Below are 5000 nucleotides of genomic sequence, written 5' to 3' on the forward strand. Positions count from 1 at the left end.
GACGTCATGAGCATGAATGAGGGTGGGGATGGACTTAGAGAAGTCGAATTCTTTATATGGAAACGCCCGCGCGCACGCACACACCTAAACACACACACACACACACACACACACTCACATACACACACACACAAATACACACATATACACACGCACACACACACACACACACACACACACACACACACACACGGATCGATTGCGCAGTGGTAGCGTTCGCAACTGCTAACCCAGTGGTCCGAGTTCGAATCCCGCCCAGGGCTGAAATAATTTCAGTATCGATGCGCTGCGAGCCGTTACTCCAACTCTCGTGGGCGGGGAGTTTGTGTGTGTGTGTGTGTGTGTGTGTGTGTGTGTGTGTGTGTGTGTGTGTGTGTGTGTGTGTGTGTGTGTGTGTGTGTATTCACCTTGGTCTATTGGATCACGTGTTGCACTCGTGATCGACAGCTATTTCCCTCCCTGACCGATCGTATGATCGATCTATGGGTAATGCTATGACCTTACACTCACACACACCCCCAACTCCCCGACCACGAGATTTGGAGTAACGACTCGAGGCGCAGCGATACTGAATTTCAGCCCTGGGCAGGATTCGAACCTAGTACCCCCGGTACCACCGTGCTGAGAATCTGAGCCTCTACCAATTGCGCCACCGAGTCGTGTGTGTGTGTGTGTGTGTGTGTGTGTGTGTGTGAGGTCACAGCATTACCCATAGATCTGTCATACATGAGCTCTGAGCTCTCATCCGGGAGGGTAGTAGCTGTCGATCATGAGTCCAACACGTGATCCAAGACCATGGTAAATTACATACACACACACACCTAAACACACACACACACACACATACAGAGAGACAGAGTTGCACAATACACTTACACGGGCATGTTTAGGTTTCATGTATGAATACCAACCGGATGTTAGTATGTGTCCCTCTTCAGATTTCCCCGCGAGAACGAAAGGAAGTCACAGACTAACCGCAGCGATAAGGCGGCGAGTGGTGTCTCTTTTTTGGTCTGCCAGATTTCTTACCCTCCTCCTCACTCGTGGTTCTTTCAAGTTTTCCTGTCAACTATACCACGTCCAGTAATACATACATACACAGACACATACTCGTACATACATATACCAAAGGCCATTTCCACCTTACAAGGGAGGTATCCAAAAAAACAAAGGGACAAAATCCATTCCCACCCATTCCATCCTCACATACCCTACTCCCACTCACTCTGGTTCCTAACTCATATCTTGAGTTACGGGACGGGCTGGTTAGTGAAGAGACGTTACGTATAACGGATAAGTGCTTAAGAACCAGCTCACTTCTAGAAGCCACTGTAGGACTGAACTATCTGGTCAGGGCCTAGATAATTCGTAAGACTAGAAGTAAAGGTAACAAAGAAGATTCCAGGAAAGGAATATTAAACTAGCGATAAAACTAGTAAACGAAATTATTAATATCAGGGAAAATATTTACAGGCAATCAACACAAAAGAGAATGGGCAGTAGGGTCAATGGGACCGTTACATGATTATAAGAATATGGAAATTATCGTTCAAATAAGAAACAAGATACGTATACAATATGGTACTATCTAAGTACAAAGAGATCAGGAACATGCATCAAAATAAGTAATAAGTACAAATATAAGTATAAAGTAAGGCAATGTATAAGACACGTAATGTAAGCAAAAAGGGTGATCACTTCACACCAATCGTCTCATGAATCTAAACTTCTAGTTTTTATCAAGAAATATGGAAAGTAGGGGGAGATTTTTTAACGAAAAGACTACACCAACTGATAAAAATAATTTGGGCAAAAGAAAGCATACCAGATAGATGGAGAGAGGGAATCATCATCCCAATACACAAAAAATATGATAAGTTAGAGTGCATACGAATAAACTATAGAGGAATGAGCCTACTATCAACTGCATATAAAGTTTTCACCAAGATATTGTATAACAGAATGGAAGAATACATGGAGCATATAGTAGGAGAGTACCATTGCGGCTTTAGGAGAGGGAGGTCAACAACAGATCAAATTTTTGTTATAAAACAACTAATAGAAAAGTATTGGGAATATGATAGGAAGCAATTACACCTGTTCATCGATTTCAAACGGGCTTATGATAGAGTGAGCAGAACATCTCTATGGAAAATAATGGAAGAATTAAGAATACCACACAAGTACATCAGATCAACAAGAGCATGCTATGAAAACACATATAGTGTAGTGAGATGTGGGAGTAAAACTACATCACCCTTTCAGATAGGAGATTGCTTAAAACAAGGATGCATACTCTCACCACTTTTATTTAATCTGGCAATGGAAAAAATAATCAGAGGTAGTATGAATGGGAGAGACGAAGGAATAAAATTGGAAGACATAACCATAAAACTATTAGCGTATGCTGACGACGTTGACATCATGATAGAGAATCAAACAGAAATGGAAAACCTGGCGGCGCTCTTTAAAGAAGCTGCAGAAAGTGTTGGACTCAAGATCAATGAGAGCAAGACAAAGATAATGAAGGTAGCAAGAGAGTCTAATTTGCCGGAAAGGGTACAGATTGCGGGGATGGACATAGAGAATGTTAAAAATTTTAAATACTTAGGAGTAAAGGTGACCAATGACGGACGAATGAAACAGGAAGTGGAAGCCAGAATTGGAGCAGGAAATCGATGTTACTACAGCACTAATAGAATTGTTTAAAAAAGGGTCAATATCAAGAACAACAAAACTGAGACTGTACAACTCAGTGGTGAGACCAGTCATATTGTACGGCTGCGAAACATGGGCCCTTACGAAAGCTATGAAGAAGAAGTTTGAAGTTCTTGAAAATAAGATTTTACGGAGAATTTTAGGACCCGTGTATGACAACTAAAGGCAAGAATGGAGAATAAGACATAACTGGGAAATTCGAGAGCAAACAAAACAACCCCATATTAAAAATGTAATAAGATTAGAAAGATTGAAATGGGCGGGGCATGTCACAAGGATGCAAGAAGATAGATGGCCAAAGAAAGTGCTCAATAGTGGAATGCGTGGAAGACGACCACTTGGACGACCTAGAAAAGACTGGAGGAGATGCGTTGAAGAAGATGTGCAGATATGCAGAATAGAACCAAGAGAATGGAAGGAAGTGGCACAGGACAGAAAGACATGGCGAGACGCTTCAAAAGAGGTTATGGATCACCAAGTGGCCCGAACGTATATATAAGTATACACACACACACACACACACACACACATATATATATATATATATATAGATACATACATATATATATATATATATATATATATACATATGTGTGTGTGTATGTGTGTGTGTGTGTGTGTGTGTGTGTGTGTGTGTGTGTTGGGTATGCTTAAGACAGATTGAACATTTTTAGCTCTGCCAAGGGATTCGAACCCTGACTTGTGCGTGCATAATCACGAAGCCAAGACGCTAGCGACTGAGCTACGTGCAATGGTTCAAAAGGACTGTAAAAGTCCCCGACCACACTTCACGTAGCTGAAGTGTGGTCGGGGAGTTGTACAGTCCTTTTGAACCATCGCACGTAGCTTAGTCGCTAGCGTCTTGGTTTCGTAATTATGCACGCACAAGTCAGGGTTCGAATTTGGCAGAGCTTCTTGTAGGCAGGAGTAGCTCAAACTGCGTTACTGGTCTTTGGAATTATCTTAGATTAGCCCGTCCGCCATGAAATACATAATACATTGAAAATAATTACAGCTTTGAACAAAGTATGCAAATAACAGTATACATATATAAATTCAACAATATAATAGTCATTCTAATATGACATATAATATTTGAAACATACTGTACAATTTGAAAGACATGTGTAATAATCAGATACCGAATAATAATTTAATAAACAGTTTGATGTGCACATTTAGGGGACGCAAGCAGTGGCAGTGTTGCCACATATATATATATATATATGTTCTAGCCTGTAGTCTCTCGCACATGTTGAGGTACTAGAGGACAAGGAAACTTTACGGTACTCATGCTGATTTAATAAGGAGCCTGGTGTTGGTTCTCGTACAGACTCTGGTGTCTGTAATTACGTTAACAAATTAATCTATATACTTTTTTACATTAACAGATCATTCCACCATAACTCTTTACTCTACACAACTAACTTGGTATTAACGTAAAAAAGAAAAAAAAAAAAAAAAAATGGAGGGGTGAGGTTGGGGTGGGTGGGGTGTTGGGGCAACATACCATGATTATTTCGGCGCCATGGCTTCACCATAAATTTGCTCCTTACTATTCCCATCCAAACATGGTCTGACAAACCAAATTTAATTATCAACAATGTGACTTCTACTTACTCATTCACTATTTGTATATTTAATACTGATTGTAAAGAAAGATTCTCACTCAATGCTCACCAATAGGGTTCCTTTCCAATCAGCTCAATCGACGTCTTGTACCAGTGAAGGACAGTCACCAAAAAAGGAACGCTTAGAGGTGATCTCTACCGACTTTATCTACGTCACCATTCTGTGTATTCAGATGATAACAATTCCAGTACTCTGTGGTAACCTATACATGTCCTGTTTTGGGTTACAGCTAGACAACACACAGTATTTTATTGGCTTTAATACAATATACTGTCACTATACAGTAACACTTTCCATAACACACACTAGCACTACTTTCTATCGTGGAACAATACAACGGGAGCGTAAAATAGTGAATTATATTTCTTCATAACAATACCATTATCTTCTAACATAATTTCACAACACAATTATATTATACATGATGAACCAATGCAATGACTCAATTCCTAATTTGTAACACTTCCAATATTATATTTCATGCGTCGTGAAGTACATACCTAAATCAAGACATTATACGCCGTGAGCTGCAGTTAGCTTAAATCATATAATTTGGTATTCACATGTATAATGGACCAATGCAATATGGCTCTAATCCAGACATCAGGCAATTGGCTTTCACACCCTCCCCCTTGCGATCCTCTAGGATC

General features: G+C 40.2%; 1 protein-coding gene and 1 pseudogene across 2 annotated transcripts in view; both read left to right on the forward strand.

Annotated features, from left to right (window-relative positions):
• LOC143029527 (uncharacterized) overlaps nt 1-5000 on the forward strand; it is a 30845-nt pseudogene that overhangs the window by 24672 nt on the left and 1173 nt on the right.
• LOC143029751 (integrin alpha-PS5-like) overlaps nt 1-5000 on the forward strand; it is a gene marked incomplete at its 3' end in the record, with an annotated part of 123093 nt that overhangs the window by 18783 nt on the left and 99310 nt on the right.

Source organism: Oratosquilla oratoria, chromosome 11 (genome assembly GCF_046742065.1).
Source record: "Oratosquilla oratoria isolate Oo_2021 chromosome 11, ASM4674206v1, whole genome shotgun sequence".
In the NCBI taxonomy this organism is placed as follows: Eukaryota; Metazoa; Arthropoda; class Malacostraca; order Stomatopoda; family Squillidae; genus Oratosquilla; species Oratosquilla oratoria.